At 50.8% G+C, this 25,849-nt stretch overlaps 2 long non-coding RNA genes across 2 annotated transcripts in view; one reads left to right on the top strand and one right to left on the bottom strand.

Moving 5' to 3' along the window:
• LOC130681311 (uncharacterized) overlaps nucleotides 1–8,500 on the top strand; it is a 32,789-nt gene extending 24,289 nt beyond the window's left edge. Inside the window, exons 2-3 of the long non-coding RNA XR_008994360.1 lie at nucleotides 5,401–5,600; nucleotides 8,175–8,500. This is a non-coding gene — a long non-coding RNA (uncharacterized LOC130681311). The remainder of the gene's footprint in view (nucleotides 1–5,400; nucleotides 5,601–8,174) is intronic.
• LOC118933282 (uncharacterized) lies at nucleotides 5,396–10,099 on the bottom strand. The gene is made up of 3 exons (XR_005033064.2): nucleotides 9,841–10,099; nucleotides 6,063–6,166; nucleotides 5,396–5,531 (listed from the first exon to the last, which is right to left on the bottom strand). It is a non-coding gene; the product is annotated as an uncharacterized LOC118933282 (long non-coding RNA).
• Nucleotides 10,100–25,849: the final 15,750 nt, after the last annotated feature.

Raw genomic sequence — 25,849 nt, forward strand, 5'->3', positions numbered from 1 at the left:
TGGCATTTACCCTATAGGCTAAGGTGGGCCCAGATGGTTGTTGAGTGAGGGTATCTTGCAGGGAGATGAAGCTGCTGTGTTTACTGAGGCAGTAGGGTTAGTCTCTCTAGATGCTGACAACAACAAGAATGATAAGAAACCTTCCATTTTGTAGATTCTGAAGCCCACAGAGTGCTTTCACAGGTGCATCTCCTCTGAACATCAAGGCAACACGGAGAGGTCTACAGATAGGAGGGTGAGGCTCATCCCAGGTCACCCAGCAGGTTGGTGGCAGAGTCAGGAGGAACACAAGTCCCCTTCCGGTGGCTGCCCACAGGAACTGGTCTGCCCGCCCCTGTCTCATCCTGCAGTCCTCTCTTGGCAGTGGCTTCTGCCCCTGAGGCTGGGCAGGCCCGTAAGTGTGTGTGTGCATTGGGGGTGATGAGGGTGTTTGTGCAAGGAACCCCTCCTCCCCTGCCAGGCCAGTGCTGGGTCTGCTACTCTCCTGGCCCTTTGCCAGGGTCTGAGCCACCTAGCCCATAGGAGGTGGGCATCTACCTGCTGCTCACAGGTACTGAGAGCATTGGTGAGTGGAGTGGTGGGTGGTGACTGAGCCACTGCCAGGAGATGTGGGGGGCAGGCAGGGCTGGGGTCGGGGTCGGGGGGGAGGCACACACATAGCTCTGCCCCTTACCGTAGGCCCCTTGTCTCCCTTGAAGCCCACCTGCTAAGTGGCAGCCCAGGAGGATGGGGACAAGCCTCCATTCACTCTCCTCTCCCATCGGGCTCCTCCCTGTCTCCTCCAGGTTCTTGCCCCAGGGCTCGGAGTCTGGCGTTTGATGCCCCAATCTTAGCTTTTCTCTTTTGGGTTGGAATGTTGGCTGACATTCCTTCCTCTACACTTGGGGGCTTCCTCTTCTGATGCTCATTTTCCAGAGCCTGGGGTTCCCCAGCAGGGCCTGGGGGTAAGGCAGGAAATGCTAGAGCCCCAGCTTCCCATAGCCCATACTCCCTGCTCCCCAGACCAGGCCAGGCCTATCAACTCTGTAGGGCACCCAGCCTGCGGCTTGCCTCTCCGCACAGTGCAGGTAGCATACCGTCTTCCAGGGCCCTGCTCTTCTGGGCAGTCTGGAAGCCCCCTGGGGACCGACAGTGAGCCCACCAAAAAAGTGATGTAAGCCCAAGAGCAACCCCAGCAGAGGGCTTTGCAGGGATTTGGAACAGGTTAGATCTTGGGGCAGGAGTGAAGGCAGTCAGGGGACTTCCTGGTTGGGGTTCCTGATGGGAACTGAGCCTTGAAGGGCGCAGGCTTGGACCATGGTGGGAACTACCCAGGGGATTCTTGGCAGAGGGTGAAGAGCCAGCCTTGCTGAGCTGCTTGCAGCAATGGGTTGAGGGGTGGGCATGCTTGCTCCAGTCAGCCCTGGAAGATGTGCACATCATGGCCCTAAAGGCCAGGAGGTTATGGGCTGTTCATTCATTCACTCATTTTAATTCATTCATTCATTTGTATTCACCCAGTACTCCTCTGTGCTAGGTGCTGGGCTTGGGGCTGAGGGTTTAATGACAAGTAGGGCCTATGTGCTGCTTCCCTCCTGGCTTAGACGGGTAGGCTGAGGAGTAAACCCTCCCAAGCACTATCAGTGCTGGGCGGGAAGAGATGCAGGGGCCACAAGAACAGAGCCGAGGCTTCAGCTTCCGAGCCTGGGGAGGTGGAGCAGAGCCCTGCAGGACTGTGAGCACTGGGAGAAGCCCAGAGGAGGCCTAGCAGGAGGGGAGAGCATCCTGGGACTTCCAGTGGGGGAAGGTCATGGCGTGAATGGGGCAGTGGCAGCAAGGGCCAGGTCCCACCAATGTGCTATGTTAAGGAATCATGTAGAGGGTACTGGGAAGCCTTTGAAAGGTTTTAAGCAAGGGCTGGATGGGATTTGATTTGTGTTTTGGAAAAATCCCTTTGGCTCAGGTGGAGATCAGTTGAAGGCACCGGAGGGAAGTCCCTTACTAGGTTCAGTTCCAGGACAGGAGGATACAAGACCTGGGACAGTAGGAAGGTGGTCCTCTTCTTGCTGTTTCCCCACAGGACCCAGTGGGGAGTGTTGCCCAAGTCCCATTAAGGGAGGCCATGCAGGGTCCTGGGTGGTGCTGGTCTTGCCCACAGGTCCTGGCTGAAGTGCTCCCACTGTGACTGATGGTGACCCAGCTTTCCAGCACCGTCGGGGAGCCGTGAGGGGCTCTGTTGTGAGTGACCGCTGCCAGGAGCAGGTGGGGGACTTCTTGGAGGGGGCAGGGAAGAGCCAGTTCTCAGGAAGGCCCTTGGGTCAGTCCATTTATACCTGCATCCCCCTCCCCTCAGGTGATGGTGGAGGGGACAGGTGGGTTGGGCTGGACTCCCCGGGTTGCCTGCCCCAGGAAGGGTAGGGCTTATGGAGTCTGGGCCTCCGGGATCATGCCCCGCACCTGAGCTTTTCTGCAGGCCATCTGTGTGGGCTGGAGGATGGAGTGCCAGCGATTCAGGAAGCTTCCTTCTCCTGTACTTCCCCACACACCCTCCCTCCCAGGGGGAGAGGGGAAGGGATGGGAGGGCAGAGGAGGGCTGCTTGGCCAGGCCTCCAGTTCAGCCAGGCCTGGGAACTCTGCCCGAGGGGCCGAGACAATGCAGGGCATGGAGGCTGGCCTGGCCAGAGGTGGCCCGGAGGGGGCAGGAGCAGTGTCCACTCCATTCACAGTCCTGGCCCCAGAGCAGTGGCCCACAGCACCCCCCCCACTCTTGGGCTCTCTGCCCGGTCCCAGGCTACTGCCCACCCACCCCTTGGCAGCTACCAGCCATGCCATCCTCCCAGAAGGCCTCTCTCCTACCCAGCCTGATCCTAATCCCGAGGGACGAGTGTGTGTGTAAGTGTGTGTGGATGTGCCTGGTGTGCCTCAGTGTGTGAGTGTAGATACACGTGGTCATGTGCATTTGAGCATGAGTGTGTGTATGAGCACTGGCATATGTCTGTGTCTGTGTGCATGAGTGGTGGGGAAACAGTGAGGAGACATGCTGTACCCCCCTGCCACCCCCCAGCCCTCCGACTGCACAGTGGGTGCCCTGACCTCTCATCCACTGGGGATGCATGCCCAGCATTTCTCAGGACAGCCCTCATTCCAATGATTTACCCCCTTGCCCCACTAGTGCCATTTATTTTTCCAACCCACACAGCCTTGTGTTCAGGGTGGAAGATGCAGCCCCCATCTCCGGGAGCCTCCGTCCTCTCTAGGGCTTGGGGAGGAGCCTATGTTCTCTCCACCTGGCTGGCCAGAGTGGGGCTGGGAACCAGGGAAGATGAACGCCCCTTCTGGGTCTCCAGGCTGGGGTTGTGTGTGTGGGGACAGGCTTCCCTGTTCCCAGCCCAGGCCTGGCCTGAATTTCCCTGAAGGGTACGGCAGGAGGGAGTCTGACCCACAGGAGAACTGGGATTTGGTTATTAAAACAAGTTGCAAGTTCAGTTGACTTTTCAGCCAACTTTTCTTCCCTCCTCCCTCTTTCCTCAAGATAATAGAAATACCCAGGAGTGTTCTTTTCCTCCCTGGCCAGCTGGGGGAGGCTGGGGCCCTTGCCATTGGCCCAGGCCCCTGTCATTGCAGGCACACCCCCCTGGGAGGGGGCCAACTCTGCCCCCACCCCCCCACAAGGGGGAGCAATTACATCAGCTGCTGTTGGGCTTCAGCCCTCTCTGGGAGAGGCCTCTGACCTGTTCTCTGAAACAACCTGCTCTTCCTGAAGGAGGGATGTCATCCCTGAGCCAGCCCCCTGACCTTTGACTATCCCTGACCCCTGCCAGGTCTTGAAACTGTGGTAGAAGCAGGGATCTGCTGGGGCAGCATTATGCCTGGATTTGAATCCTGGTTTATCCACTTTCCAGCTGTGTGATGTTGGGCAAGTCACTTACCCTCTCTGAGCCTCAGTTTCCCCATCTGTAAGTGGAGATGCTAATAGTGCTGTCTATAGAGGTTTGTACTGGGGATTCAGTGAGTTAATATTTTAAGGGACCTATGCTTTATCTTGTGCTGTATAACTCTTGGTTAAATAAAATTATATTGCTTTCCCAAAGGATGGTCTGCTAGGGAAAAGGTGAATAGGAGGGTCACTGATTCACTGACCCTTAGCTTTGTGTCTCAGCACTTACTCCTGTCCTGGCAATTAGTTCCTACTCCGAGTGGACCCAGGAAGTCTCTGATTCTGCCCCCTTCCTCAGCATGCAAGTCCCACCCCACCATTTTGCCCTGACCGCGGCATTTCACGGCCTGGGGCAAGGGTATCACAGCAGAACATGGAGCCCACGAGGGCTCAGGACAAAGCCTGTGCTCATGCTGACCTGTCTCCCCGCTGCCCCTCAGCCACAGCAGCCAGTCCCAACGGGGGCCCGCAGGAGGCAGAGGGGCCCGTGTGGCAGTTCTCTCCCCGGTGTCTCCCAGGGCTTTGCTGTTCCGGGGAGAGGAAGTGGCAGCTTTGCCTGCTGCGCTGGAGATGTAGGTTTTGGTTTGAGGATGGAAAAGATTCCCTCATGGAAACTCAGCCACCTTCTTGAGAGAGTGATCCTGACCCACTACCAGCTGCTGGGCTGGGGCAGTAGCTCGGCTCCGCTCTGCCTAGCAGACGTGGTGGAGGGATTCTCTGCCAGCTTCCCCATCCCCCAGATTCCCCTTCCTCCTCAGACTCAGTCCCACCAGAGGGGCAGATCCCATCCTTGCCTGGTCTCCCCTGTGCCCCTCCACCTTGAGGGCCACCCAGACTCTTGGGCAGCCATGAGTCCCAGGCCAGTGCCCTATACTGCCCCTGCCCACAGCCTCTGCCTGACTCCGTGGCAGCCTCCCCACCTCCCCGCTCTGTGGCACTTGCTGTGGGGCTGGGGACCAAGGCAGATGCTCTGTCCCTGGACCTGGAGCCTGCCTGAAGCCTGGCCTCTTGGTGCTCAGCATCCTCCAGCTCAGCTCAGACTGCTCAACCCTGTCACAAGGACTCACCTTGTGCTCCGGTGCCTGGCACTGGGGGGCAGGGATAGAAAGGGCCCAGCTGGTCCTACTCATCAGGGAGCTCCTCCAGCAAAGGGTATTCCCTCAAAGAGAGGCCGAGGAGACCAAGATTCTTTCCTTCCCTCCCTCCCTCCACAGATGTTAACGGAGCTCCTCCAGCGTGGTGGACACGAGCCAGGCCCTGGTCGTAAATGAAGGCTTAGCCGGCTCTAAGGTTCAGAGGGAGCCTTGCTGCAGGACCTGCACAGAGCTTTCTTTTCTTTGAGTTCACAGCTCTGCTCATTGGGGGTTTCCTGAGGGAGAGGCCGAGCCTCCACCATCAGGCTGTGGGCTCCCTAAGTGTGGCATGGTGTCTCCCCCTCCCAGGATCTTCTGCATTGATTGATCGACTCATTCCTTTATTCACAGCCACTCGGGGTGCCTGCTCTATGCCAGGCTCCTGAGAACTGGCCAGCTGTGCAGGTATCATCTAGACTGGCTCCCAGTGGATGAGAAGAAGCTGGTTCTGGGAAGAGGGTTCCAGGCAGAGGGAGCTGCACCTGCAACGCCAGAAGCCCAAGAGAGATCGGAGAGCAGCCCTGGGCGGAGGTAGGCAGGAGGCTGCGCAGGTGAGTTATTCATGGGGAATGGAGGGCCTACCCCGGGAGCCTAGAGAAGGGAAACTTTGAGACTGGTTGGAGATTTCACAGCTGTGGTGGGAGAGATAACCCAGGAAAGTATTATGTATCGTGGCCCTAAGGAAGGCAGGAATTCAAAATTCTGTGGAATCCTGACTCACAACTGGAGGTGGAGGGAGGTGGGAGAAGATTGGACCATCTGGTTTTTAGTTCTGGCCTTGCAGAAGGATGGTCAGCTCCTTCCTCACAGATTCCTCCCTCTGCCTGCCCCCCTTCCTCCCTGCCCTGTGGGGAATTGTCTGCCCTAGCTGTCAGCATGTTCTTCCTGTTATCTAATCATAGTCTCTTGTGCTGCATCCTTGCATGTCCTTGGTGGAGATGGGCCACAAGTGGGGCCTGCAGCCTCTCCTCCTCAGCCCTCAGGCCCTCACAAGGGCCCTCCCCATCCCTTACCTGTCCCAGGTACTGTCCTGGGCTGCGGGGCTGGGTGCAGGGAATGTGACTTATTCCTGGGAGACAGCTTCGTCCTCAGTCCCAGGCCAAGCCTCCACCTCCATCTGTAGGATTAATTGAGTTCTTAGATCATATTCGGAGGGCTGGAGGGGCCAGGAAAACCCTGTCTCTGTACCTGTCTCTTTCTTACCTGAGTCTTTACCTGCTTCCCTGTCTCTGTCTCTTTCTACCCTCCCCTGACCCACCCTTCTCCCTTTTTCTTTCTCTTTCTTTCTCTCTGTCTTTCCTTGATCCTGTCTCTACCTCCCTCCTTCCCAGTCTCCTTTGGTCTCTGCCTTTGTCCCACCTTCTAGGTCTCAGTCTCTGTCCCCAAGGCCAGCACTCTTTCTGAAGGTCCCCTAGCAGTGCTGGAGGACCAGAGGGTGGAATCGTGGGGCTGCAGGCACATTTGCACCCACGGTTTGTCACCGGCCCGGTGAGACCAGAGGGCAGGGTCTCAGAGTGGCAGCCTGGCTTCCATACCAGGCCCACTGGAGGGACTCATGATCAAGGTCCAGGCACTGATGCCTTGAGTGCTAGAACTTCTTAGAAGAAAGGTGATATGGTTGCTTCTCCAAGGGGGAAACCCTGCCTGTCAGTCGAGAGAAGAACATACAATAGTTGGGCTTTAAGCCTCCTGCCAAGGTTTCACCTCCAAACTGTTAGTGGGACTGGGGACACTGTTTTGTTATGGACAGGGGATGGGTTAGAGTCAAGAAGTTAAGAAAGGTGACCAACCTCTTTTTTGGCCATTAGTAGCCTGGGCATTGGAGCTGGGCTGGGTGTGCCCAGGGCCTCCTGGGCATTTGAAGTAGGCAGGAAATGAAAAGCTCTGACTCTGCAGAGAAAATTAAGCTCCTGGAGAAGATAGTGGGGACAGATTTTAAGCAGGTCCTGGGGAGGTGTGGCTGGCCAGGAGGCAGGGTGAGGGGAATTTTCTCTAAATGGAAGGCAATGCATTTGAGAGAAAACATGGAGCGAAGCTGGACGGGTGCTCAGGGTCCCTGGAGGGCTGATGGACCTCGGCCTCATGTGAGACCAAGGGAGGCCCTCTGCTCTATCTTGAAGGAGGGAGTTCAGGAACGTCTCTGGTGACAGGCCCAGGACAGGTGACTGAACGGCACTGGGGTAGAGAAACTGGAACAGCTGGCCTGCATGGCTGATGGTGGAAAACATCCCTTGTTCCTTGCTGGAACCCAGGACCCCTGCAGGGCAGTGTCCCCTGGTTCTGAGGGTCTTCCTCCCAGGGCCTCTGTCTCTCTTTGCTGTTCTCTCTCCCCACCCACCCCTTGCTGTCTCTGAGCCTTTCTCTTGTCCTCCTGACTCTTCTGCAGGGCCTCCTGCCTTTCTCTGTGCTGGTTTCTCTCCGGCCCCCGCACCTTGGACTCTTTGCACTGGTACAAGGAGAACCCCCTTTCTCCATCAATGTTTCCTCCCACTGGACACTGGGGGCTCCCTGCCTGGTGTGTGTGTGTGTGTGTGTGTGTGTGTGTGTGTGTGTGTGAAGGGGCTGCTGGTTGAGAGTCAAGGTGGGGCAGGCTGTGGAGGGTCTGGTTGCAGGTGGAGGGGGTGAGGGCTAGGGTGGGGCTGCTGTCCCTCTGGGTGGTGGGCAGAGTCAGGCATTCTAGGCAGACGTAGCCCCAGCCCTGCTCCGAGGCCCCCCTCATTCTAGGAATATTACAAGCACCAGTCCCTTGGGGACCAGAGCACACAAAGCACATTGTTCCACTCGCAGGCCCTTGGCCCTGTCCCTGCCAGCTTTGCTGCCAGTTCCTGGTGGCAAGCTGGTGGCCTCTCTCTGAGGCCAGGACTGCCCACCTGGCTGGGTGGGGGTTCCTTTCCCGCTTCTCTGTTGTCCCCAGGCGGGAGGCAGGGATGGGCTGCTCTGGGGCAGAGACATGTGGGCTTGGCCTGCCAACCCTCCTGAATGGCACCCAGATGCCTCCCTGCCAGCTGCCCACCCTGCACACCTTGCTCATTCCATGCACTGGCCAGCTTGTTCTTTCCCACAAGTCTTTCCAGGGGCTGGGTCTCCTGCATGGGCCACTCACCCTCCCTGCACTCATTTCTCAGGTTCACTTCCTGGCTGCGACTCACCTCCTCTGGGAAGCTTATGATTGACCCCTCTGCATCTCCGATAGCTCATTCCTGCTGGCCTTGCAAGATTCTGGACCCACAGTGGACACACTACGTGGTCGATATCCAAGTTTCCTGGCTGAGCACCGTGTCAGGGAACAGCCTGCAGGAAAACAAAGGCATGGGCACTGACCACCACCCATCTTCGGTCAGGCACTTCCCATGCATTATCCACTTCATTCGCAAAGCAGCCCTTTCAGAATAAATGGGTTTATTATTCCCATTTGACAGATGAGAAAACTGAAGCTCTGAGAAATTAACCACTTGCCTGAGGTCACACAGCAAAGGCCCCAAACTAAGACACTCTCAAAATGACACGGGAGCGGCAGAGCTGGCCCCAGGACGCCTGGGGAGGCTTGTTCCCTGCTCCAGCAGGCACCCCCTGCCCTGCTTCCCGCCTCTGCTCCCCAGACTGCGCTGGCTAGGATGCACCCAGGATCTCTATTGAGGGCCCTTCTCTGGCTTTGGAAGGAGGCCTGATTCAAACTTGCCATCCCCGGGACCGGATCTGGAGCCTGTCCCTTTTTTTCTCACCCTGTCTCTGCTCTTCTTTCTTCCTTTACTCTCTCTTACCTTCAGGGCACATACTATGTGCAAAGCACTGTGCTCATGTCAGACCCAGGGCCCGAATCCATGGTAAGTGAGTCCATCAACAGCCACCCAGACAAAAACATGAACTAATGTAACCAGAGTCTAAGCAAGGCACTGGGGGAGCTTGGGGAGAAACAGTGAATGCAGGTGGTACCAGCTCAGAAACTGTCCTGCAGAGGTGGCTTGGAACTGAGTGCCACAGGGCTCCAACAGGTGAGAAGGGGACATTTGTGTGCCAGTCTGAGGGAGGGGGGTGCCTCTAGACCACTCCGTAGGGTGGAAAGGCCAGGAGTTTTGTCTTGGACTATGAGCTTCTGGGCAGGACCTGTATCCTCAGAAGGAGTCCTTCTTTAGTCTACCTGGGGGAAGGACCAGCTTTTTTTAAAATTTCAATTTGTTATAGACAAATAAGATTATAAAATATGATACAAAGGAATTATCAGAAAAATAAAATATGGCGCACAGAGTACAAGCTCCAATATTCTATTGTTGGATTCAGCAGCCATAAAGTCATTCTGTCAGGTTGTTCTCTGGGAGTCTAGGGGCCTGCTCCCGTCCTGTCCTGTCCTGTCCCAGGCTGCTGGTAAGAGGTGGAAGGTCCTGGTGGGCGGGTCACTGTTTGAGTTTTCAAGTGTACCTGTTAGTTGGGTGGAAATTAATTCAGTAGGTTGGAACCAGTGTTTTAAAAAACATGGTATAGAACAGAACAGAAAATACAGTGCCTTCCATGTAGTAGTGGAAGCATGGTTTTGCAAAAGCATAGCTTGTTTCAGGTGTAGGCACAGATTGTGGGTTGGAAGGCGCAATTTGTGGCAGTAGGTGGTGGGCAGTAGGGTGCTCTTTCCACAGCGCTGTGTGGACTAGTCTGCTCCCTGATGCCACTGCCCCTACGCAAGCTCCTCACCTCTCTCGCTCTAGAGTTGATTTCCTCATCTTCTCGCTGGCCACCTCTGTGCCTCTCCTGGTTCCAGGGCAGTGATACAACTCAGTAGACTTTGTCCCTTCCACTTACCTGTTTTTCCTGGATGGTCCTCCTCTTCCCTCACCTTCCCCAGATGCTCCCTTCTTCCTGGGCCTGATGTAATCAGTCCCTAAATGCTGTGCTGGGCCCAGGTCAGCCCCCAGACACAGAACGGGGGTGCTGCCCTCAAGAAAAGAGCAGAGCTGCATGGGGGGTCAGGGAATAGAGTACATGACATCAAGGACTGTGTGATAGGGACTGGACCTGGTGCCCAGCCAAAGTCCTCCCCCCTCCCAGGCTGGGCCAGGGGAGGACCCTTGGTTGGGGCAACCACATGATCCCTCCAGGTTCCCACTTAGCTCTTGCCTCCTCTTTTAGGGCTCTGTCAATAGGCTGCTCCCACTCTAGGAATGTACTACAATTTATTAACCAAGTCTCTATGAATGAGCCTCTGTTTAGAATTGTGAACAGTTAGTAACAATGCTTCAGTGAATCTCTCTGTACCTTTCCCTCACCACATCTGAGCCGCTGATTCTGCAAGGTCCCCTCCTGCCACCTCCTGTTTCTCATGTCTTTATCCACACATGGTCTACATTTCTCCTGCTCCTCTCAGCCCCCAGCTGTCTGGGTCTCATGTCATGGGGCTAAACATGAGCCAGAGGTTTGGAAAATGTGATTTCCTTCCTTCTCAGGCCACATGCCCTTCTTTCTCACAACGACTCATTGGGTTTCTTCATCCAGGCTTCCCGAACACCTGGCTGTATCATAAGGACCCTTTGACTGCAAGTAACAGAAAACCTAGCTCAAAATGGTTTAGACAATAAAGGAGGTTTGTATGTCATAAGAAGAAAAGTCTAGAGGTAGGGTGGCTCCAGGGGGTGGCTCCACCACATCATCAAGTGTCCAGTTTCCTTCTGTCTGCTTGGCTCTCCTCTAGTGGTGGCTTGCTCCTTTGATGCTACAGCTCTCCTCATGGTTGCAGGATGGCTACTGACGTTCCAGACATCATATCCAGACATGATGTCTGGAGTTTGAAGAGGGGCCATCTCTTTCTGTGGGTCTATTCTGAAGATCAAGAAAATTTTTCCCTGAAGTGACCCCAGCAAACCTTCCCCCTGCTCTCTTAGGCCAAGAGGTCTCTTAGGTCAATGAGCACATGCTCATTCTTGTGTTAGTTCTTGGTAGGGAGAAGAGGCTCCCCAGGTTGGTGAGGCATATACAGCTGTGTGAAGGGGTAAGTTGGGTTTTAAAGGGAAAAGGTGTATGGGGCCAGAGGCTGAGTGGACGACCAGTAGTTGTCTATTTTGCAGGCTGATACAGAAAGGCTTCCCAATAAAGAGGACTCTGTTTCTGTTTCCTTGACTATCTGGGCTTCTGGCTCCCGCCCTGGAGACTTGGTTTCACTGTGATTCAGTTAGAAAAAATTTGTTGAGGTCTGAGATGTGGTGTCACCCTGGTGGGAGTTTGCTGTAGCAAGAGAGGAGAGAGCAGGGCCAGGGTACCAGGCTAGGGAAACAAGTCTGAATCTGCTGAACCTGGAGACAGGAAGTTTCTCTCTGAGGGAAGAAGTTAATGAGGGTCCCTGCTCCAACTGGACTGGACACAGGAGACTGGCTGAGATGACCTTTGAACTGGTCTTCCACTAGTGTTGAGACTAACTCCGGGTCAGGGATGGGGAGACCAAGGTGCTGGAGGTACAGAGGCTAGGGGAGTGGGGGGGCACTCATGCCAAACCAGTGTTCCCTTTTTCCTGGCCTTCAAGTAGATCTTGTCCTTGTCCTGAGTCACAGAAGGACAGGAAGGAAAGAAGAAGTGCGGTGAGTCAGGAGCCTACCTGGGAAAAAAGAAAAACACAGGAAGTGACTCAAAGCCTATAGGGCAGACAGGTGGCCTGTGTTGCCCCAGGACAGACCCCGGAGGAGTTGCCTGAGGGCAAGAGTTCCCTCCCCAGAGCTGCCAGTGCATGCCAGCCTGTCTATTTCTGCCAACCTTGTTTCCCACAAACCCTTCCCCACCTTACCACAGCAGGCCACCTGCCCACTCAACCACAGACCCAGCCACCAGCTGTTGCAATTCCTGGCTCTGCTCCACCCCGTGTGCCCAGGAGGGCTCATGACCTCTGACCCCAGAAGGTGGATCATCCCCTTCCTCTGCCTTCCCCCACCCAATTCCCTCTACCCTCATACCTGGAAGGGAGAGATTCCGAAGTCATTAGAGGGTGCGGGTCTTCTGAGCAAAGCAGGTGCATCTGGGCGTGCATGTATGACAGGGCTGTCCTCGGGATCCCGGATGTGGCCTCAGGTGGAGAGACGGGTGTAAAGAGGGTACAAGCCTTGTGAACCACTGGGTCCTCTGCCGTGTGCAAGTCAGAGGGACCTTTGTCCTACTCACTGGAGTTCAGGTTTGGGGCCAGGGCCCCAACCAGTAGTAAATGATATTTTGCCTCCCTTTCCCACTTTTCTAATGCATTAAACTTCCTTGGGGATTTCTGAAGGAGGAGAAGTGGCTGGGCCAAGACATGATTAAAACATATTTTAGATTTTATTTTACAGATCAATGTTATATTTTCTGTAGGTTTAGCAACTTGTTTTTCACTTATTATATTAGATATCTTTCCATAAAAGTATATACAGAAAGCTTCCTTATTCTTTTTAGTGGCTGTATAGTATTTCACTCTGTGGATGTACTATAATTTCTTAACCAAATCCCTATAAATGAACTTCCAGGTTGTCCACCTGCCTCCTGCCCACCCAGTTTTTAAAATTATAAGCAATTCTTCAGTGAACACTTCTGTCCATATACCTTTGGGCATTTGCATAAATGCTTTTGCAGGATAAAATTCTAGAAGTTAAACTGCTAAGTCAAAGAGTATGAACACTTAAAATTTAATAGATGATGCATAATTGCTCCCTAGGATGTACTAATTTTCTTTCCATTGGCATTGTATGAGACAGAAGACACACATCTTTCACAACACTGTGCTAGGAATCTTCCTGATCTTTGCCAATCTGATAAGTGAAAAATTATGCCTTGTTTTCATTTGCATTTAAAATTGCTAGTGAGATGGAACACTTTGTTTATTTTTATTAGCCAGTTTTTTTGTGTGTGAATGACCTATTTATATTCTTGGTCTGTATTTCCCCACTGGATGGTTGTCTGTCCTTTACTGTGTTGTAAAATATGTCTTTTTTTAAAATTAGGAAAATGAACATTTTATCATACCTCTGGCAGGTATTGTTCTCTATTTTGTCCTTTGATTTTGTTTATGGAGTTTTTTTCTTTTAACTTGTATGTAGATACATTTACTGCTCTTCTCAAAAGTTACGACTTCTGTTTTGTTCCATGACTAGAAAAGCCTTTGTTTCCCTAGGGTTGTAAAAACGGTTACACATATTTTTTTTCTGGCACTCTACGGCTTTATTTTTCAAATGTTTTTTTTCTTTAAATCTTTGGTTCAGTTGGAATTTATTTCAGTGTTAGGAGTGAGGTAGGGAATACGGATTTATTTTTTTGTTCTGAATATCTGGTTAGTGTCTTAATTTACTGAATTGAATTCTCATGTTTACTTGGGTCAATTTCATATTTCTTCATTCTTTACTACTGATCTGTCTGCCTGTACCAGTCCCACACTATTTTAATTATTGTAGCCACATAATATTTTTAAAAGTGTTTTATGGGACTACCCCTCCCTTGCTGGTTTACTTTTTTCCCGCCAGGAATTTTCTGGCTATTCTTTTATATTTATTTGTCCATATATTTATATTTATTTTTCAGTTTGTTAAGTTACCTCAAGAAAGTTCCACGGTATTTATAGATTCATTATAGGGACACTGACATTTTTACAATATTATTGATTTTTTTTATCCATGTGCAAGGTCTCTCTCGCTCTCCATTTATTTAAGTCCCTGTTAAGTCCCTCATTTTGGTTTTATAGCTCTTTCCATGCATACCTGCATTTTTTTTCACTGTTTAATGTTACGATTTTGTTGCCTTTGTGGATAGGACCTTACTTCTTGTGTTTAGGAAATCTTGCTTTTAAATTAGCCACCTTACTAAATTCTCTGATTATTGCTAAACATTCTTAACCTAGTTCTTTTGCAATATCCATGTACAAAATAATATCAGGCAAAATAGGGAAAAGCCTGGTGGGCCAGTCAGGAGGCCAGCAAGAGTGAATGGTGGATTGAGTGCAATGACCTCTGGATGCTGATGATACTGAGAGGATTAAAGGATTCTTGAGTCTTTTCCTACTACTTTTGGTACATCCTGTAGGGGCAACTGGGGGTAACCTCCCTCATTTCCCAGCACGGGAGGTTGTTCAACAGGAAGCGGCTCCTGTCATCAGACTGGGGTTCAGGGAGGAAATCCAGGTTCTGGCAAGATGGCAAGAGCAGAGCAGACCCCAGCCTTTGGGAAGTCAGGACCCTGGGTGGGCGTTCAAGACAGGGGCTTGAATAGGAGGAGGCAAGATGGCCCCTGGAGTTTTGGCCCGGACCCGTGGAACGAGGAATGGTGCCCAGCAAAATGAGGAACCCTTAGGGAATTTGAGTTGGCCCCTACCCGCCACAACCCAAGAGATTTTCCCTGGAATCATCTTGCAAAATCATGATGGATTCCTGACTGATGTGGCTTCCTGTGGAAAAGTAGGTGCCACTGTTGGGTCCTGTTAAGTGCCCTGGCATGAATCTTACTCATTTCCAGCCTTCTCAATTTCTGCACCAGGTCCAGGCCCTCAGGGGGAGCCACTAGTAAATGCATCCCAGATGTTCTGTGTGAGACGGAGCCAAGATGGTGACATGACTGCCTTTTGGAATAACAGTTCAACTCCCTCAGCAAAGCTCTCTCCTTTGGGCAGACACCACCTGGTGTTAGCAGCTTAGGCAGATCAGAAGAGCTCTCCCTGCCTTGATCAGTGGTACATACTGGACTTTGGAGTAAGGGTCCTTTACACAGTGAGTTCTGAATCTTAGAATACACTGGGAAGGCTCTGGAAAGGCCCAAGGATCTGGGCCTTGGGCATGGGATGCAGTACTCTGTCCAGGTTTAGAGACCAGGATCTGCAGCCAGCGGCTTGGAGTCATACTCGGGGCTGGCATTTACAGCTCTGGGATGTTAGGCAGGCCACTTAACTCCATCTGTGCCTCAGTTTCCTGAGCTTTACACAGTAGGTTATCATGGCAATTAAAGAAAGTTCTATAAGATAAAGCATTTAGCACAGTGCCTGGCATGTAGTGTTAGCTATTATTGACGTCATTATCCTATTCCTGCAAACCCCCCGGGAATGCACCAGCTCACTGCCTCTCCAGGACACCTGTTCTGGGTTCTGTGCATCCTACCAGTATAGGCAAGGGCCACAAGGCTCACTCTCTCATCAACCTGGAAGGGCTTTCTTTCTCTCTTTCCTTTTTTTTCCCCGTAAGTATAAAGATGAGGCATTTTTTTATAGAATGGAGGGAAAATTCAGAAAATCAAAGAAAAGGAAGTAAAGAGAGAAAAAAGACAGAAATTAAAAAATGAAAAAAGAAGTTACCACTTTATAATTACTCAGAGTAAACCATATGTAGCATCTTGATGCTTGTATTAGATTTTTCTGTAGCCATAATGAATGACCACAAACTTGACTTACAGCAACATCCATTTATTATCTCACAGTGTCTGTGGGTCAGAAGTTCTGGTGAGCTTGACTGGGCTCTCAGCTTAGGGTCTCACAAGACAGACAGCAAGGTGTCAGTGAGGCTGCTTTCCTTTCTGGAGGCTCTGGGGATGAATCCACTTCCAGGCTCATTCAGGTTGTTGGTAGAATCCAGTTTCTTGCAGTGTAGAACTGTTCCGTTGCTGGCTGTTGGTTGGGAGCCCTCTCTGATCATTGCATGTGGTCCCCTATGACTCAGAACCAGTATTGGTGTGTAGTATCATTTTCATATTGGACCTTCTCTGACGTCCCTTCTCTCATACCTCTCCTGTCTTCCTCTTTTGCCACCCCTTTCTTCTACTTTCAGCCAGGGAATATTCTCTGCTTTTAAGGGCTTGGGTGATTAGGTTGGACCCAAGCAGATGGCCCAGGAAAATGTCCCCATTTTAAGGTCTGCAACCTTAACCACATCTAAAAAGTCCCTTCTGCCAGGTAGCACGAGACATTCATGAGTTCCAGGCATTACGGTGTAGGCATCTTTGGGGGCAGGGGAAGGGGGCAGGCTATTTGGCCTACTGCGTGGTTATGCGTGCAGTCTTTTCTCCAGGCACATTGTCTCTGTAAAGAAATGTTTGTAGAAGTGTGCAGTATTGTTTGCTGGCAACTCAATATTCCTTCCTTCCCCTGGTCTATGCTTTCCTCTGCCCAGCAGGGGCTGGAAGCCAGGGAACCAGAATCCCTGCCAGCCAGGGCACTTCCATGAGCTCTGGCAGATGGAAGAGCAGCAGAAATCATAGCATGGTTCTGCTGGCAGCTGCGTGCAGGTGTGTGGGCTTCAGTGGAGAGGGGACTTTGGAGCAGCCTTTAGGCATTTTCTCTGCTTTGGTGCTGGAGGTTCCTGAAGTTTCAGTAAGATTGTGACACCCTGAAAGATGGCATGAACCTTACAGCTGGCCATTCCTCAGCTTTGTAGATGCCTAATTCTCTAAACTCAATCCCTTTCTGCTTGAAATGCCTTGAGTGGTTTCCATGTGCCTAGCTAACTGATACAGGGGTCTTGTTGACCATAACCACTTATAATTTGCTTGTTTCACTTAATAATAGATCAGGAAGATAAACCTGTCCACAGCTCATTCAATATTATTAAAATGTTTTCAAAATGGGGATTTCCATGGCCGTGTGCTAGCCATCATACAGCTATATCATAATTTCTTTAACTGGTCCCCCATTGTTAGGCATTTAGGTTGTTTCTTGTTTTCACTTTTCTAACCCACGCTGTCAGGAACAAGTTTGGACATGAATCTTTGTGCACAGCCACAAGTACTTATAATATATTCTTGAAGTACAATTTTTAGTTAAAGGGTGTTAACTCTTTGAAAGCTTCTATGTGTATTTCCAGAGAAGTCACCTGGGTTTCCTCCCCTCCGCCACCAGGACTTATACTCCTGGGTTCTCTGCCCACCTTTCTGGTGGTGCCTTCTCTGTCTCCTTGGCTGATTCTTCTTCATCTCTGACCTCTAATCAGGGGAGAGCCTGGGGCTCAGTCTTTGCACATCTTCTCTTTTTTATCTTCACTCATTCCCTTGGTAAATTAATTCGCTCTCATTGCTTTAAATACCATGTGTATGCTAATGACCCGTTCACTCTAACTTAGGCCCAAGCCTTTCCCCTGAACCCTGACTCATGTATTCAGTTGCCTGCTCAGACTCTCTACCTGGATGTCTAATGGGAACTTCAGTGTCAGTAGGTCCAAAACTGAGCTCCTGAACTTGCCTCCCAAACCTGCTCCCCCCACAGTCTTCTCATCTTAGTTAATGACAACTCCTTCCTCTGAGTTGCTCTCATCAAAGCCCTGGTAGTCACCCCTGATGTCTCTTTTTTCTTGCACCCTTTGTCCAATCCATGAGCAAATCCTATTGGCTCCAACTTGGACTGCATCCATAATCCAGCCATTTCTCACCAGCCCCACCATTCCCACTGTCGGCCTCTTGCGGCTGGGTCACTGCAGCCGCACTGGATCACTTAATAGTTCTTCTACTTCTTGCCTTGCTCAGTCTATTCTCAACAGCCGCCAGAGTGATCCTGTTAAAACAAACCAGATCATATGCTCAGGATTCTCCAGTGGCTTCCATCCCCCTCCGTAAAAACCAACACCCTTGCTGTGGTCACAGAGCCTTAATCAATCCCTTCCCCTGCCTCTCTGACCTCTCCCAACTCTGTGCTTACGTAATTCACTCCAGCCACTCGAGCCTTCTTGCTGTTTCTCAAGCATTCCAGCCAGGCATCTACCTGGAGCCATCGTACCAGTTGTCGCCTTGCCTTCTCCAGGTGTCCTGTGACAGGCTCCTTTGCCGCCTCAGGGCTTATGTCAAGTGTCTCCTCAGTGAACCCTTCTCTGATCCCCCCACTAAAATGACAGCCCCTAGCCACCCTGTCACTCCCTACTTCCACTTCATTTTTCTCCATAGCTCGGATCACCATCTATCAGATAGATTTAAATATAAAAGTCATTAATTTTGTTTATTAAAATGCGAGCTCTTTGAGGGTAGGAAACTTCATCTGTTTGGTTCACTGATGTATCTATCCCCTCGAGTGTACTGAGAACAGCAGGCACCGGATAAATATTTGTTGAATGAATACGTGGATTTGGAATCTTTCTTTTAGCCTATAGTCCTGTGCCAGCGTGAAAAGCTCCAATGTGGATGATTTGTGGAGCGTGTTACAGTTTACCATGTAGCTCTCCTTCACCTCAGACCCTGACCATAGGGATGGGATAGGGGTACAGAGCATTGCCGCACCGCTCGCCTTTTTGTGCCCTAGTTTTCTCATCTGCCATAATAACCCTTCCCTAGGATTGTTGTTAAAACTAAATAAAATAATGCAAGCAAAGAATTCACATAGTGCCTGGCACCTATTAATCACTAAATAATTACAAGCTCATTTATTCCCATTTTATAGGAGAGGAATCTGAGGCTCAGAAAATATAGGAATTTGCAAAAGGTTACACCGTAAGGGGAAGAGTGAGGTTTGGATCTAGGACTTTTGATTCATGATACATTTTTGCATTAAACCAAACATATAATAACCTAATTAAGAATGTGGGACTCTTTCCTGAGTCTCTAAGACTAGAGAGAGCTGGGCATCTCTTGATTTCTATCTGTTTGAATCCCTTCCATGACATTTTGGCCAAGTCATCATTTAACCTCTGTTTAAGCACCTCCAGGCCTGGGACACTCACTGCCTCCAGGCTGCATATTCCAGAGTAAGGCATTTAGGTAACCAAACAGTTGGTCACGCTATGTGAGCAAGATGGCGGACAGTGTTAGGTGTCCATCAATTATTTATCCTCCCCACCCTCTACTTGTACAATCCCAGTTCTCTTCCGTGCACAATGGGCCAGCAAAAGCTAGACTCTCCAGGCTCATCACAACAAGGGTGGGCCTCGGGACACAGTTGTGGCCAATGAGATGTAAGTGAAGATCAACTGGTGGTTTTCCTCAATACAAGCAGGGCGGGGATTTTCAGCAGGCAGCACATTCTGCCCTTCCTTCCTGCCATTTTTCCTGCCTGGAATGTGGAAATGATGCTTAGAGGTCCAACAGCCATCTTCTGAGCATGAGGAGGGAAAGCCACATGCTCAGACAGGAGGGAAAGAAAACTGGAGGCGCCTGGGTCACGGAGGGCAGAGTGGACCCCTGACGTCGGTCTCGGGCTGCTGCTCCCACTGTGCTTCTCATTGTGGGAAGAGAACACACCCTCTTTGGTGAATCCTCTGAGGTCTGGTTTCTGATGCTCGCAGCCTAATAAAATCCTATCAGTACAAGGACCCACGCATTCTGCAGGGGATGCTATTCCTTAGACACGAGCAGCTTGGGCTTTAGTCCCGTTTTTCATGAGGCTCAACAGGCTATAAGGCTGTAAGATTTTATCGTGTCCTTGGGAAGCAACAAAGGTTGACGTTTCTTTGAAAGAGAAACACAGGCCGCAACCAATCCCAGGTGGACATTCCTGAGAAGGTCCTGCTGAGGCGGGCCCCTCCTTTGCTGGGCTCCTGACCAGGGTGTCTTGAAGTAGGATGTCCCGCCCTATGGAACAAGAGTTGAAAAAAATGTGTCTCCCTTTGGGCCTAGCAACTCTGCTTTCAAAACTTTGTTTTAAAATAATAATCAAAGAAATGAACAGCTATTTGTGTATGAGAACATTCATTTACCATAGTATTATGTATATCAGTGGAGACTAGGAAAAAATTAAATATCAACAGCAGAGGAATGGCTACATAAATTATGGCACATCCACAGTATACAGTATGATGCAGCTCAGTGAAATCACATGGATGACTATTTATTAAGGGGGGGTAGTTACTGCTAAAAAATACAAATTACAAGTATGCTCAGTATTGTTCCAATTTTGTCGAAAAGACATATATATCACCCCCTTCTCCCTGACTCCAGCCCTCTCAGATGCACCCCAGCAATGGCTGCTCTTATCATGCTCAGCTGCCGCTGCTTCCCCCACTAGACCTTGTGGCCTGGAGGGCAGGGGTCATGCCTTTCCCCGCTGGAGCCCCAGGGTCTCCCAGCCCCAGGACAAAGCAGGCAGGCAGTAAATGTTTGTGGAATAAATGAATGGGAACTGGCAATGAAAGATTTGATGCCCATTGCTCCTCTGAGGGTCTGGGTGGACCTTGGCTCCTGTGCTTCCTGTCCTGCTGACCTCTCCCTCTTTCTGTCAGGCCCTACAACCACCTTCAGGCGGTCTGTGAGGAAGCTCTGGAGGGCGCCGGCTTTGAATGCACAGACCTGGCTGCCTGCAACCCCCACGCCCTCCCTATGCACTCCCCCTGAGGTGCAGAGAGGAGTGGGGCTCAGTTATGATCCTGAAAGTGGATTTTAGCTGCTGCCACCCACTGCCAGCCATGAGGCTGGCATCCCCACACCATTTTGCTGCAGATAGGTGGGGTTCAGGTCCCTGAAGGCAGCCCCCGAGGAGCAGCCATCCCATTCTGTGTGGCATGGTAGCTGTGAGTTAACATGCTGCGAGGGCTCCCACAGGGCTGGGCCCTGCTCTGAGGCCCCCCCCCGGATCGATTCCCTTAGTCGTCTAGCCAGCTGCGAGCTGGGTATTGCCACTACCACGTGCATTCCACAGAGGGGCCAACTCAGACACAGAGAGGTAAAGGAGCCCCTCCCTGGCCACATACCTGGCCAGGGACAGGGTAGGGTACCATTCTAGGAAACCTGGTGCCAGAAGCTGAGGCTGAGCCCTTTTGCCCCACTGGGTGGGAGTTATGTGCCTGAGCACCTTTTATGTGCTTGGTACCCTCCTATCAAGCTGTTGTTCTAGAAACTTGAATGGAAGAAAATATGGTTAAAAATGCAAAAAAGACCAAGAATATGGATGGCCAGAGGCTCCTTTCCACACCGCCTTTCCCAGATCAGTCTTGGGGTAGGTGCTAGTCCCGTTCTCCCCCTCTGACTCTGGCCTTGTCTTCTCCTCCTTGACCTTCTGGAAACCTTCCTCTTATTCCTAAAGATCCCAGGCTCTCTTTAATGGAACAGCTCTATGGCCAGGGACCAAATGCTTGGGCTGATGGACGTGGGGTGGGCATCTCACCGGCGAGGCAGCAGCAAGGGAGACAGCTGGCAACCGGGGAGATTCGATTACCTGTTTCTTCCCAAAGCCAATCCGCCCACTAACTGTGTTATTCCCCATTGTTGATAGGCTGCCTCCTGGCCACTGCTTGAGATTTGGTTTGTCTGTGACTGTTACATCCGTTGGAGCCGGGCGATGGGGGAGCTGGGGCCTGGCCCGGGAGTCCAGAGAAGAGGGAAGAAGCAGCCCTGTGGGGGCAGGTTGGGGAGCAGGAGGCCAGCCAGGACCAAGTCAGCTCAGGGCAAGGGGTGTCTGGTGAGACATGGGAGAGAAGATAGGGCTTGAAAAGTGCTCCAGGGGCCTCAAGTGCCAGGCTGAGGAGGCTGGTTTAGATGAGCTCAGTAATAGGGAGCTGTGGTAGGCTGTTGAGCAGGGGGAAGTGACAGGGGAGTATGGTTTTGGAGAAAAGAAGCAAGGGAGTGTGGCAAAAATCAGGCGAGACAAGGATGGTTGGGACCCGTTGTCTGTCCCTCCAAGGAGGGCAGAGGATGGAACCAAGGGCCTGGACTCACTGGGCTCAGACACAGGCAAACGGAAAGGAGGGAAGACACAACAGGCGCTGTGCTGGACCCACACCAGTGTCAAATTTTATGGGCCTGAAGCAGGCCGAGAGAGCATCTTGTGTATCAACATGGAAGCGGCCGCGTGGTGAGGTTGAATCACTGCCAGGCTCACACAGGGGAGTGGAGGTCCAGGCCAGCCTATCTGCCGCCAACGCCGATTTCTCCCCACAGAACCACTCTGCCTTCCAGGGCTCAAGAGTCAGGGGCAAGAAATACCCATTCTTCCCCACTCCTCCCTGCACTTGGAGCTCGTAACACCACGGTAATAGTCAGCTGGCCACCGCTTACGGAGCACCACACCTCACACTCAGCCTCTCTCGTCGTGGTCAGACCTGGTGATCCTCATCTGAGATGGGAGGAAGTGGAACTCAGAGAGGTCGGTGGCCTGCCCAGACCACACAGCCTGGGCATGCGAGAGGCTGAGCAGGGCTGCAAGCCTGCCTCGTTCCCTCCACCACACTGTGCCCCATTCCCAGACTCTGGCTCCTGTGTTCCCAGACTTACTCTAATCCTGGGATTAGTGAGGAGCGGGAATTGACAGAGCAGCTCAGAGCAAGCTACTCAGCATGGCGACTTTCTCTGAGTGTCCCTAGGCCTGCCTGTCTCCTCCCCACCTCTCCTCCCTTTACATCCCAGGTCTTCATCTCTCTAGGCCTGGAGCCTGGTGGCCCGGGGGAGAGGGACTATGGACAGGGCTGGGGAGGGCCTGGGGCCCATAGCCCCGTGGGGGCAGTGGAGCCAGGCTGCAGCCCTGGGCTTCCCATCCCTGACTGTGCCAAGGAGGGGTATGGTGAGCTGGGGGAAGGAAGGGGGCCCTGCTGACTGGGGAGCATGTCCCTGCAGGATGCCAGGAGTCTCAGAGGAGGACGAGGAATGACTGGGCCTCAGCCCAGCTCTAACTCCTCTCTACACACTCCCTTTCCTAAGGATTTTCTTTTGGAAAAATCTGTTTAATTTTCCTAGCTCAGAGACAATGAATGAAGGGTTTGGGGTAGGGTGAGGCTGGGTGATGGGGGAGGCCTGTGGAGCTTACCTTGGCAAAATACTAGCAAATGGAAAAACCCATTTCTGACATGCCCCCTACCCCAGGAAGGAGCCAGGAATGCAGGCTTTCTAAGCACCTGACCAGCCACATGATCCAAAGCCTTTGGTTGACTGTCTCAGCTGGTTATTTTGTTGGTCGCATGTTCTCAGAATAAGAGGCCCCAAAGGCAGTAACTGCATGTGTCCAGCACAGGAAATCTCATCTTGGTGAGCGTAATTATTGTGGTGGGATGGACAGTGACGGTGGTGGTCACAGTGGTGGAGGCCATGGTGGGCGTGATGACGGTGGCAGTGTGGTGTGATGGGGGTGGTCATGGAAACCCTGAAATCATGATGGGGGTGGGGTGAGGGTTGAGGGGTGGGCTTTGTGACCTGACATGCCTGGGTCCCATCCTAACCCCGTCTCTGTCAGTCACTTGGACACGTCAGCCTCTTTGAGTCTCACTCCCCTGATCTGAAAAATGGGAATAATAAGTGCTGTTGGTGGAGTTCCGGGCTCCCTGGGGTGGACACTGACTCCCTCAGTTCTGATCCATCTCTAGGGGCTCTTTGCTCCCTGTGTCTGCCCCGGTTCCTTCCCTTATGCCCACAAACTTCCTCCAGTAGTTCCCACTGATTCTTCTCTTAATCACCACCTCGATTCCTTCCTTCGGAGCCCCACACATTCTAAAAATGTTTATATGCACTGCCTCTGCTTCCTGGCCGCCCACTCACTCCCTCACCCCTTCTTATAGGCTCTGGGTTCCTGACTCCATAAGGAAGTGCTCTCAGTGAGGCCTCTCCCACATCTCAGCCTCAACTTCTTGGGGGAAGTCGGCCCTCTGACCCCTGAGGTTTCAAGAGAGCTTTTCCCTGGGGCATTCAGGACATGTATGTCCTGCTTCCCTGCCACCTGGAAGTCACTCTGCCTCTCTCTCCCACCAAAGGTTGGTGCTCCGGTGGCATCCCTCTCTCTCTGTATACTCTCCACAGGGTCATTTGTCTCCCCTGCTTCCGAGTCCAGTCTGGGCACAAACAGCTCCCAAATCCATTTCTCTGGCCTATATGATTCCTCAGACCACCCAGCTAGAACCCCACTTCTGGCCACTGACCGGCTCCCCTGCTGGACTCTCCAGCATGTTAAAGGAAAGATGTCCAGCGCTGAATTCATTATGCTCTCCCCACGTCTACCTGCTCCCCCTGCTCCCTGTCACCCCAGATCAAGCCCTTGACTCCTCATCCCTTTGCATAAATTTCCACCTACCCACCAGTCCTGTCAATTTTCCTGGGTTATGGTTCTTTTTAAATGAACACAGAATCTAATTTTATTTTCAATACATGAAACCAGCTCATCATTTAACTTTGCTCCTTTTAAGTTTATTATCCTGATTAACCCTCCTTGGTATTAAAGCCAATATATTATATAAGTCTTAGATTTTTTTTTTTATGTAGAAAAAAATCCTCCGTTATGACAAGCCATAACATGTTAATCTGTGTTTTGTAAACTGTTGCCTTTAAAAAACACCTTTTTAGCACTGCTGCAAATGTCTCAGAAACTTCCTACACACCACTGTGCTTGCTTTCAGAAACAGCAGACTAGGTAATGTGGATTAACCTTCTTCCTAAAGGCAACTAAGAAAGCTATAGATTTAAAAAAATTAGAAATGAAAACAAAAAACAACAAATTTTTTGAAGCATCTGAGTGATGACAAATACAATAAATAAGAGTGGAGTTTATTGGGCTAGGATATGGGGTGGACCAAGACTAGGGAGGGAGGCCTGGCTTTGGAAATACTTTTCCTTTGGGAATGAAGGAAGCAACTGAGAGGCTGAAAGCTTGATCAGGGCTTTTGAGGGTTTCCTGGGATAAGAGACATGGACCATCAAGAGGAGCATATGGCTATACTTCCATGCTTTGGGTTGGGGTCCCAAAGGGCTGCACCTGAGGAGTGAGGCTGAGTCAGAGCTAGACAGGTTCTCGCAGGCTCTGCAGCTCAGCCGTGACTCATCCAAATTCTTGAAACTGGATTAAGGTGACCTGATGTCGCTAGTGCCTTCGGGCTCCTGTAAATCCTCTGGAAGAAGATATCATCCTGGTGTTAATTTCTAAAAATGAGTTTGCAACTACAACATCCAGGGCATACACATATAAAAACCAGCCTTCCCCCCTCCCCCACCAATCCCTCAAAAACAAAAAACAGACACATGATGAGACAAGATAAAATGAGCAAATCTACAAGAAAACCATATATAACATTCTCTTTAGATGTTGGAGTTATGCGTGTAGATTTTAAAATAAAAAAAAGAAAACCACAAAGCTTAGCATGATCAAAGAGGTAAAAGACATGATTAAGAATTTTGGCAGAGAACTGAAACTGTTCTTTTCCTAAATGGAAATTCTAGAACTGAAAATTATAACACCTGATACTAAGAATTTAAAGGATAAGTTTACCAGCTTATTAGACAAAGCTGAATAAAGAATTAGTTAATTAGAAACTAGATGAGGAAAAATACCCAGAATGAAGCATGGAAAGGTAAAGGATGGAAAATATAGAAGTAAGTCTAAGATACCAGAGGAAACAGTCAGGATGTTTAAGAGAATGGGACAGAAGCAGTATGTAAGGGATGATGGCTGAGATCTTTCAAAAACTGATGAAAGACAGAGCCACAGACCAGTGGAACAGAATAGAGACTCCATACATTAACCCAAACATATATGGTCAATTAATATACGCTAGAGGAGCCATGGACATACAATGGGGAAATGACAGTCTCTTCAACAGATGGTGCTGGCAAAACTGGACAGCTACATGTAAGAGAATGAAACTGGACCATTGTCTAACCCCATACACAAAAGTAAATTCGAAATGGATCAAAGACCTGAATGTAAGTCATGAAACCATAAAACTCTTAGAAAAAAACATAGGCAAAAATCTCTTGGACATAAACATGAGCAACTTCTTCATAAACATATCTCCCTGGGCAAGGGAAACAAAAGCAAAAATGAACAAGTGGGACTATATCAAGCTGAAAAGCTTCTGTACAGCAAAGGACACCATCAATAGAACAAAAAGGTACCCTACAGTATGGGAGAATATATTCATAAATGACAGATCCGATAAAGGGTTGACATCCAAAATATATAAAGAGCTCACACACCTCAACAAACAAAAAGTAAATAATCCAATTA

Source organism: Manis pentadactyla, chromosome 16 (genome assembly GCF_030020395.1).
Source record: "Manis pentadactyla isolate mManPen7 chromosome 16, mManPen7.hap1, whole genome shotgun sequence".
Lineage (NCBI taxonomy): Eukaryota > Metazoa > Chordata > Mammalia > Pholidota > Manidae > Manis > Manis pentadactyla.